This window comes from Pteropus alecto, unplaced genomic scaffold (assembly GCF_000325575.1).
Source record: "Pteropus alecto unplaced genomic scaffold, ASM32557v1 scaffold87, whole genome shotgun sequence".
Taxonomy (NCBI): domain Eukaryota; kingdom Metazoa; phylum Chordata; class Mammalia; order Chiroptera; family Pteropodidae; genus Pteropus; species Pteropus alecto.
Window position 1 is genome coordinate 361,310 of NW_006443225.1, and position 11,352 is coordinate 372,661.

At 35.8% G+C, this 11,352-nt stretch overlaps 1 pseudogene; it reads left to right on the forward strand.

The window, feature by feature from the left end:
* Positions 1–4,406: 4,406 nt before the first annotated feature.
* LOC112472646 lies at positions 4,407–4,525 on the forward strand (annotated as a pseudogene).
* Positions 4,526–11,352: the final 6,827 nt, after the last annotated feature.

Consider the following 11,352-nt stretch of genomic DNA (forward strand, 5'->3'; position numbering starts at 1 on the left):
CTCTTTCCCCTAGTGGCTCAAACACAGAGTCCCTGGGGGGATATTGGGCACTGCAAAGCATATATTGGGGCCTCAGTATTATTTCCCATAGACCCCTTCTTAAGAGTCGAAAATGACATAGCACTTTTAGCTTTTACTATTTCTAGTGTATCAGTAAATACCTCAGTGTCAAGTGATCTCCATAGTCCAGTCTGATGGGCCTGGTACTTGAGGCCATTGAGCACTTGAGATGTGGCTGGATCAAATTCAGGTATGCTGTAAATGTAACGTATACACTGAATTTCAAAGATGTGGTATTAATAATAAAGAAACTAAATTAACTCAATAATTTTTTATTGATTATATGTTGAACTATTAATATTTTAGATATATGGAGTTAAATAAAATATTTAATTTTATCTTGTTTATTTTTTAATACGGCTACTAGAAATATTTAAATAAACATATGTAGCTTATATTTGTGACTCAAATTATATTTCTATTGAACAACACTAATCTTTATGGTTGTCTAACCATATTGGTAGAGAGTTATGTTGGTATGGGTCTCTAGAAACATAAGTAGAGTTAGGGCTCAACATGTCCTCCCTCCACCTGGGTCTACACAGTGTGTCTGATTAAATGAAAATTTTTATCTCCTTTTAAGTAACAAATGTAATTTTCTTTTAATTCAAGTAGTAAATCAACTTGGTCCAAACAATTGAATCTCATGATACACAGCTAGAGTTTGGAAAATGTTCTACTATTTTGGAAGAGAGATCTCCTTGTTGCAAGGAAAAAAAAAAAAGGCCTCAGTCTTGCTAGGGTTACCCAAGATTATTTATCTCTGCATAAAACTTGTCCCCAGAGACTATAGACAAACTGTATGACCTGTAGATGGATTTCTGATCGCCACTCCATTTGGACTCTCAAGGCAGGGAACGTAGATGCAAATGTAGGAACAGCTCTAACATTGTTCATTTGTATGACTTTGAATGAGGTATTTAACTTTTCTAACCATCAGTTTCTACATCTGTTGTCAGTGCCGAGCTGATCGAGAAGGGAAAGTTTCGGTGGTGAGATGGCCAGTTGAAAAAACTTACGAGGGGCCAACATAAGAATGAAACGGCAGGCACCAATTTTATTGCTGAGAGTGCATGGACTATAGTGTGTGTATATATGTGTGTGTGTGTGTGTGTGTGTGTGTGTATCAGAGAACAATAGTGGCATTCTGCTACACATGCATAATACAATTAGCTGAATCATGCTTACATGAGCTGAGTGCAGGTGCCCCACTACATTAATGTAACACTCTAAATCCGGGGTCCTATTCCTAACCACAAGCCTGGATCACAGCCAGACCTGAGACCAGTCAGGCCTGGGGCCCACATCTACAAAATGAAGAAAATAATAATGCCTATCCATAGTGTCGTGATGCTTAAATACGATAATCCTGTCCAGCCTCCAGAGTAGTCAACAACTATTATTTCTTAATTGTATTGTTATTGCCTTGCTTGTGTTTAGGCACCTTATAGCTAATGATGATTATTGATTTTAAAAGATCAGAATATTGCATCTCAATTTAAACAGTGCTCAAATTCACAGAGATAGAAGATGGGCAACATGTATCAGTAATTCTCTGTCTTTCTTTGTGCCCAATAATACATCTTGTACAGAAACTCCAAAAGAGACTTCAAAGGAGAGCACTGAAATAAGTAAAAAGGAACTTAATATCTTCTTTCTCCACCTTCTTTTCTCTATTTCCATTTAGATAGTAAGAAAAAAAATATCCAACAGACGCTTTAATTTGTATTTTGAATATATAATTCTGTATTAGTTTCCCATTTCTGCTGTAGCAAATTACCACAAATTTAGTGACTTAAAACACCACAGTTTTATTCTCTTACAGTTTGGAGGTCAGAACTCCAATTGGATTTTATTGAGCTAAAGTCAAGGTGTCTGCAGGACTGCTTCCTTCTGGGGACTCTAAAGAGAGAATTCATTTCCTTGATTTATTAGCTCCTAGTGGCAGCATGTATATCTTGGCTTGTGGCTCCTTCCTCCATCTTCAAAGAGTGTCACTTCAATCTCTGCTTCCATCATAACATCTCCTTCTCTGACCTTGACCCTCAGTCTCCCTCTTATAAAGACCCTTGTGATTATATGGGACCATGTGGATGATCCATGATAATCTCCCCATTTCAAAAGCTTTAATTAAATTATGCCTAAAAAGACCCTTTTCCTATATAAACTAGTATTCATAGTTCCATAGCTTGGGAAGTAGACATATTTGGGGGCCATTATACAGCCTACCACAAATTCTGAAAGAGAATTTTCTTAGAACATATATAACTTTTTATGATTGTTGATAGACAGCACTAAAATTAAACTGAATGCCTCCCTTGACCACCAATGTTATAATACAAAATAGAGGCAGATACCAACCTCGGCTAAAATCAAGCCCCTCCACATCCCCTGTCTGTCCTCACCTGCTTTGACACCTCGATAGCTTCCTCTCTACTTCCACCACTCCCCCCAGCACGTACACCTCTCCCCACACCATGTACACCTACCTCCTGCAACTGTCCTTCCCATTCTTTTGTATACTCATGCTTGTGTTCTTCTTATTCTTACCAGCCTACTCGATTCTCTATATGTTACTCATATCTCTTTCACGACATTTGTCGCATACTACCTCCAGTTTGCATACACTGTTAGAGGGATAAGTATAAATTTGATTCTTCTTTAATTCCTCAGAGTGCTTACCCTAGATGCTTGCACTTAGTGTGTACTCAATGAACATTTGTTTATTTCCTAGTTTATCACCTTAATACGTGAAGTGGGTGGATGATCAGATAAGACGCATATAACCATTTTATGGTCATGATTAGATGACAGGAATAAGATTCACCCTTCTCTTCTAACAACTGGAAAATCACACAAAACACATGAAATAACAATGATTAGAGAGTGGACACCAGGTGTGCAGGACTGTGATTCCTGAGAGAAGGGATACAAATAAACGGCACTTTTTAGCCACAGTGCAGGGCCCGACAGTTTGGCTTAGCTGAGAAGACACAAATCTGACTGTGGGAGGACAAGGTGAGTGGAATTCACAAGACAGCACCAGAGAAAGGAGGAAGCTGCAGAGAGAGAGAGAGCTCCTCAGAATTGCAGATTTAAATAGACTCCTCTCAAATCCTCAGCTGAGAACTGGTCTGTACATGAAAGGAAACTACCTGAGACAAGGGCGCAAACTGCCAGAAAGAAAGAGACTGGGAATAGTTTGTGTTCCCAACAGCCAGAGTGGAAAGATTTTTTAAATCTGGATAAAATTCTCAAAAAGAGTATTGCCTCAGTAATGGGACTAAATAGAGACAAAATGCTAGAATGTTCTAGGTACTCCCTAACAAAGCTTAAAAGCAAGGCTTGAAAAAATTTAATATTACAAGTAACTGCATCCCAGAAGAAAGTAAAACACTAAAGAATACAAAATCTGGTGCCCAGCATCACTCGCAGTGGTCAATAATGAATAATGTCCAATCAAAATTTACCAGCATACTCATAGCTAACATCATACTCAACGCTGAAAAGCTGAAAGCTTTTCAACTAAGATCAGGATCAAGACAAGGATGGCCACTGTCATGATTTCTATTAACATAATATTAAAAGTCCTAGCCAGAGCAATTGAGCCAGATGGGAAATAGAGCAATCAGGGGGATTATTTCATAAACTACATAAATGTCTAATAAATGTACTGTATACCTGAAAATAATAAAAAATAAACAAAAATAATAAGAAAAAAATGAAAGAAATCCAAATTGGAAAGGAAAAAGTAAACTCCTCTTTATGTGCTGATGACATGATCTTGTATATAGAAAATCCTCAAGGCTCCACCTTAAAACTGTTAGAACTAATAAACAAATCCAGAATAGCTGCAGAATACAAAATCAACAAAAAAAAAAATCAGTTTTATTTCTATACACAATAAAGGAATTGTCTGAAAAAGAAATTAAGAAAATAACCCCATTTACAATAGCATCAAAAAGAATAAAATATTTAGGAATAAATTTAATTAAGAAGGTGAAATAAATTTAATTAAGAAAGGTACACTGAAATCTATAAAACATTAAACAAAAATGGAAAGAAAGACAAATAAATGGAAATAAATCCATTTTCATGGACTGGAAAAATTAATATTGTTAAAATGTCCATACTACTAAAGCAATATACAAATTCATTGTAATCCCTATTAAAATTCTAAGGCCATTTTCCAGAGGAATAGAAAAAAAAATCCTAAAATCTATGTGGAACCACAAAAGACCCTAAATAGCTAAAACAATTTTAAGCAAGAAGAACAAAGTTAGAGGTATCACAATTCCTGATTTCAAAATACATTACAAAGCTATGGTAATTAAAACAGTGTAATACTCTACGGCCATGCCACCCTGAACAAGCCCAATCTCATCTGATCTCAGAAGCTAAGCAGGATCAGGCCTGGTTAGTACTTGGATGGGAGACCACCTAGGAAGATCAGGTGCTGTAGGCATAAAAAATAAAAAATAAGGAATTATAAGCTGACAAGATCCTTGCAATCTGTGAGGTCAACCAAGGATTGCCTCACCTAAAAAATAATGATAAAACACCTAAAAAACAATAATAAAATAAATTATAAAAGAAAAAAAAGCAGCATAATACTGGCATTAAAAAAAAAAAAAGACACATAGACCAATGGAATGAATAAAGAGCCCTGAAATATGTCCGGGCATATACAGTCAACTAATCTTCAATGAAGATGCCAAGAATACACAATGTTGAAAGGACAATCACTGCAATAAATAGTTTTGGGAAAATGGGATATTCACATACAAAAGAGTAGAATTGAAACTTTAACTTACCTCATATACAAAAATTTAACTCAAAGTGAATCAAAGATTTAAACATAACACCTGAAACCATAAAATTTCCAGAAGAAAACATAGGGGGAAATCTTCTTGACATTGGTCTTGTCAATAATTTTTTTGGACTTAAGACCAAAAATACAGGCAACAAAAGCAAAAATAAACAAGTGAGACTACATTAAACTATAACATTTGCGCAACCAAAGAAAAAAAAAAAAAAAAAAAAAAGAACAAAGTGAATAGACAACCAACAGAATGGAGGAAAATATTTATAAATCATATATCTGATAAATGATTTATATCCGAAATATGTAATATATAACTCAATAGCGAAAAAAAGATTAAAAATTTGGCAACAGACCCGAATAGACATTTTTCCAAATAAGACATATGAATGGCCAACAGGTACATGAAAATGTGCTCAACATCACTAATTATCAGGGAAATAGAAATTAAAAACCACAATGAGATATCACTTCACACTATTAGGATGGCTATTATCAAAAGGTCAAATATAAGTGTTGGCAAGTATGTGGAGAAAAGAGAACCCTTATATACTGTTTGTGAAAATGTAAATTGGTACAGCCATTATGAAAAACAGTATGAAGATTTCTCAAAAACTTAAAAACAGAAATTCTATATGTTCCAACAATTCTACTTGTTATCTATGTAAAAGAAATGAAACCACTGTCTCAAAAATATATCTGCAATCCCATGTTCATTGCACCATTATTCACAGTAGTCAAGATATGAAAATAACTTAAGTGTCCATCAATGGATGAATGGATAAAGAAAATGTGATACACATACACAGGAATATTATTCAACTTTGAAAAAGAAAGAAATCCTGCGATTTGCAACAATATGGATTAATCTGGTGGACATCATGCTATTGAAATAAACCAGACACAGAAAGACAAATGCTACATGATCTCACTCTTATGTGGGGGAGTAATAACAGAGAGAAAAATGGTGGTTACCAGAGGCTAGGGAGTAGGGGAGATGAGGAGATGTTGGTGAAAGGATACATTCAGTTAGAAGGTGAAAAAGTTATGGAGATCTAATGTACAATTGGTGACTATTGTTAATAATAATATTGCATACTTGGCTGTGACTAAGAGAGTAGATCTTGAGTATTACCACAGGGGACTAAAAACCATAACTATGTGAGGTGATATCTATGTTAATAGCTTGATCATGGTAATCATTTCACAATATATATGTATGTCAAAACCTCATGCTGTATATCTTAAACATTCACAATCATACTTCAATAAAGCTGGAAAAATATTTATCAGGCATAAAGGAAACAGGAAAATATGATCCATAACTGGGAGATAAATTAATTAAGAATAGACTCAGAAATGTCGGCGATGATGGGATCAGTAGATAAGAATATTAAAATAATTATTATAAATATGGTTTTTATATTCACAAATTTAAAGAGAAACATGAACATAATTTAGTGAAAAGAGGATGATATAAAAAAGACCCATATAAAACTTCTGGAGATGAAAATACTGAAATGAAAAATACACTAAATGGGTATAAAGGATAATTGTGATAATTTCTCAGTGTATCATTCTAACCATTAAATATGTCATTGGACCATCTTTGTTCATAAACACAATAACTCTCCAGTGACTCAACAAACAAAAAAAGCACATTGTCAGTGATATTTTTAAGCTGGAAAGTCAGGGCTATCACTGTCCCCTGAAGCCTAGATGCACTCCAATTTCATGAACATTGATGCTATGTATTATTGAGACACACTTGACTATGCATGTCAGAATCCACGAGTTTTAATTAAAGTTATGATTTGAACAAAGAGTGTCCATTAGACAAGAAGAATTTGGTCTTGGCAAGTGATATTTGCTCAATTTGCTTAATTAGATCAGTACTTTTAAAACAATTTGTAATGCATAGGATTAAAGGCCTGAATTTCAAAGGATTTAACAGAAAGGCCACAATCATGGTTTCAAACAAATCATCTGCAAGAAATTGTAGGCTGAAAATAGCAATTAGCAGCACACAGAAAAAAATTTTAATGGAGGCCATTTCTATCAATTGAATAACCATGTGTAATATGGCTTGGCTTGAATCATTGATAACCTTTACCAGATTTTTCAGAGGAGAATTAAACTGCCCCTCTTGTTTATTAAAGGACAGATTTCAAGTAAAAATTAATATTAGGTGCAAAAATATTCTATGTCATCTTGGCTTTGGGGGGAAAGTAACAAAGGAGGCTTGGTTGGCAAAGCTCAGTTGCAGACTTACATTTTATACTTCAAGTCAGTCGTAGCCTCTCCATCCTCATAATCTTTTAAAAAGTAAACCCAATTCCTTGATACATGGAATCAGTTAATAGCTACTGACTTAATAAATCTACTTTCAGTTAAATTTACAATTCATAAGTTTTGAAAATGTATTTTATTTATTTCAAAACAAGTAGCTTAATTGGCAACTTCATCCATTCCTCTTTCTAAAGGAGAAAGAAAATATTTGGAAGAAAAAAATGCCATGAAGAAGGTAATAAAAAAATTGGTTTAAAATAGAGATATGCTCTGGTTTATGCCAAAACTTGTTTCAGAGGCATTCAGAGCTCGGGTGACCAGCCTTACCATTAAACTTTCTTAATCGATCCTTCAGAGTTTTGCTAATTTACTCATCATTAATATTCACAGACCTTGAGAGTCTCCGAAACCTCCATGACTCCTCTGATTCAGAGAAAGAGTAAAAGTATTAAGTAAATATAGTGCACCTTCATTTTTAAAAATAATGTGCATATCTCCATTATCTCATACTGCTCTCCTATTTCCCAGATAAATCCATATAGTGGTAATTACAGACATATACTGGAATTCTCTTCCTCCAAGCGTAAAGTGTTAAACCAAGTAACTATTCGTATAATAAGGAACATTAAATCAAAAACTGAAACCAACTACTTCTCCCAAAGATGAGAACTGGATTTAGACCTATAGACGACCGCCATTTTACAAAGCTATTAATTTTATTTTTGAAGAACATTCTTCATGCCTACCTCATTTCCTTAGGATAAAAGCCCTGTGTGGGTTTCTGTTGGTGTTTTTAGAGGGTACGGGGGACACAAAGTAATCTAACGCGCCATTGATTCCATGCGAATACCCCACCCTGTTGTTGCTCTGCTGCTGCTGGTCTACATAAAGACTTGCAGTATATGTGCTATGCATCATTTTGAATAAAAGTTTCTAGGCAAATTAATATGAGGTATAACTTCATAAAAATATCAGATAGTAAAAGGCATTTAAGATCATATTTGAAAATATGTGTACATTTTACATCTTGGCTGAATAAATCTCTGCTTGAATCATTGATAGGCACTTTAAAAATAAGAAGCCCAATTTCAACTCTTGATCCACATCCCCGCTCCCCTCCCCCAAAATCTGCTTCTTCAGGTTCCCTTTCCCATAAATTTAATTTCATTATTCCAAAACTTCCGTGTTCTCTTTGCTTTGTCTACTTTAGTCCTCCGGTTCAATGCCTCAGCAAGTCCTGGTAGCGCCCCCTTCCAAGTCCATCGTGACGCCCCACCCTCAGAGGGTCCGCTGCTCCCACTCCATCGACCCTCTCTCTTCTCTCCGCACCGCGTTGTCTCCTATGCGCTCTCCTTGCTTTGCCTTTACCCTGGGTCTACACACGGCAGCCTAAGAATGCTGTCCAATGCAAGGCCATCCTACCACTTTTTCCCCCCACCTCCCAAGTCTTGTGTCCCAGCCCCACCAGAAGAGTGCTCTACCCAGCGCACCCTCACTTTCTTCCTCCCCTTCTTCAGGTCTTCATTCCAATGTCACATTCTCAGTGAGGCCTTCCCTGGCACAGTATTTAAAACTGCACCCTCTGCCCTTTCTTCTTACTTTTTCTGGCATTCTCTGTCCCTGGACATGCGCATGGCTCTCTGCTGCACCTCAAGCAGTGATGTCACCAGTCAGGTCCCTACTGACCCTGCATCCCCTGCCCCCCATTGCCACAGGGTGCTCTACTTTCCTCATGATGACCATCACCACCTGACACAGGACACACTTGTTTATTTATCATCTTCCTTCTCCCACTAGCATGTAAACTGCATGAGTGTAGGGACTCTTGATTTGTTCACTACTCTACCCCTAACACATAAAAGCCTATCTGGCATGAAGTAGGTGTTCAATAAGCATTTGTTTAAAGAAAAAAAAAATTTAAATTAGATGAAGAGGATGTGTCCTGAGGAAACATCCAGGACAAAGGTCTTGGGGTAAATTTCTCACTGCCTATATTTTCACTCTTGCTTTGAATGGACCACCACTACATTTATCTGTTACAGCATCTCAAACACTTTCTGACCGGAATACTTTTTAACAAAATGATATTTAATTCTCAATCCAAATTCTGGATTCATATGCTAGAGTGACTTCTCACAGCAACCAGTAGTTTTCCTATATTGAATGTACTCACATAGTACTAACATTTTGAGTACAATAAATTCTCATAGGACAGAATACTTTCTTCTTCAAAGCATGTTTCATATATTTGTTCTAAAGGTTTTCATGGGTCTTTTATAAAACAGTATCCATGGTCTATACGTTTGGAAAATGTTAGGTCAAGTTAATTATTTTTTATTGTAAACTTCTCGGTTTCTTAACTTGGCAAGATATCATAGAGATATATATGTAAGGAATTTCTCCGACTATTGTTCCTTAGAACATGCTTAAAAATGCTAAATTGAGGTAACAAATGAGAAAACCAGCATACTTATTGGGAGTGGAGACTTTTAACTCTCCTTTCCAGCCTACTCTCCTACATGCCCCTGTGACTTCAAACATAAATAATATATTTAGTAACTACCAAAAGCTGCTGTTTAATTTATTCCATAAATATATATTGGACCAGGCACTGTTCCAGGTATTGGAGAGAGAACAGTGAACAACACAGACACAAATCTCTGTCCTCACAGTGCTTCCATTCTAGTGGGTGAAACATCCATGAGCAAGATAACTCGGTAAAATAGTGTGTGATGCTAAGAAAGGGGATGGAAGAGTGGGGGGTAGGGGCATGGGGTTGCAGTTGTAGGTACTTGCAGGGAAGGCCTCATGGAGACTGTGATGTCTGAATAAAGACCTACAGGAAGGGAGAGAGCTGGGAGCTGCTGACGAAATGCTCCAGGCAAAGGTACCTCCTGAAGCAGGAACATACTGATATGTTTAAGAAATAGCCAGGAAGTCAGTAGCTGGAATAAAGCAAGGGGGAGAGTAATAGGAGAAAGAAGTCAGAGAACAAAGGAAGGCAAGTTATGTAGGACCTTTTACCTTCTAAGAAACTGGACATTTAATCTGTATGCATCAATGAAAAGTTTGAGCAAAGAAATGTCAGGATCTAACTATTATTTTACCAGAGTTACTCTGGCTTCTATATATAGAACCCACCTAGGAGGCAAATGCAGAGCAGAAGAAAAGCTAAGGCAGGGAGAGGGTGCAGTGACCTGGGCCAAGCGGTGACATTGGTGCTTTAAGAAGTGGTGAAAGTCCTAGTACAATTGAAGGTAGTGCTGACCGGCAGCCAGGATGGTTTGGGTACTGGAGTATGAGAGAACAGGTCAGTGAAGAATTACACCCAGATACTGAACCTGAGAAACTAGAAGAACAAAATTACCATTTACTTACTGATATAGGAAAACTAAACGAGGTGAAGGTTCTGGAGAGAAATATTGGAAGCTCAGTTTTGGACATGTTAACTTTAAAATATCTTTTCTTATTGTCATTATTATCTCTTAGAGTTGCCCAAGTCCTTTCTGGCTCTGCTGCACCTACATTTCAACTATCTTCCTTAAAATTATTATCAGTCTGAACAAAAGACTTTTTAAGACATAGAACACTCACCAAAAACTATTCAGAGATACATGTTTATATACGATAGAATCCATCTATAAATAATTGCCATCCTTTTTTTTCTTTAGAGAGAAAACAACATACTTTAAGCAAAAGAAAAATTTTGTTCTTAAAATAAAAATAAAAATCTGAATTTTTAATCTCAAACTAGTTTGATTCTATACCTACAACAAACCTCTCTTTTAATCCTAAGTGATACAGTACTGTTTCACTGCAACTCAACAGTGGTCTTAAGAATTGCTGATAATTAAAATGCATTAAAGCAATTAATAAGTATTTATTTTAGGGTTATAAAAATGTGACAAAACTTTATGCCTAAAGAATTATGATTTATAATTGAAATAATTTGTCTTTAGTAGAATTTTAACAAAAACCTTATTTTTCCTCCAGTGGGAACAGGAGGAAGGGAAAACAATTTTCCACTTAACTAATTTTCTTAAAGTTTAATTCCTGAAAAAGCTCAAGACAAATTATACTTTATGAATCTCAAAATGTAAAGCATTAAGAACCACAACAACTTAAGTACAGCATAGGAAATATAGTCTATAATATTGTAATAACTATATGTGCTGCCAGAT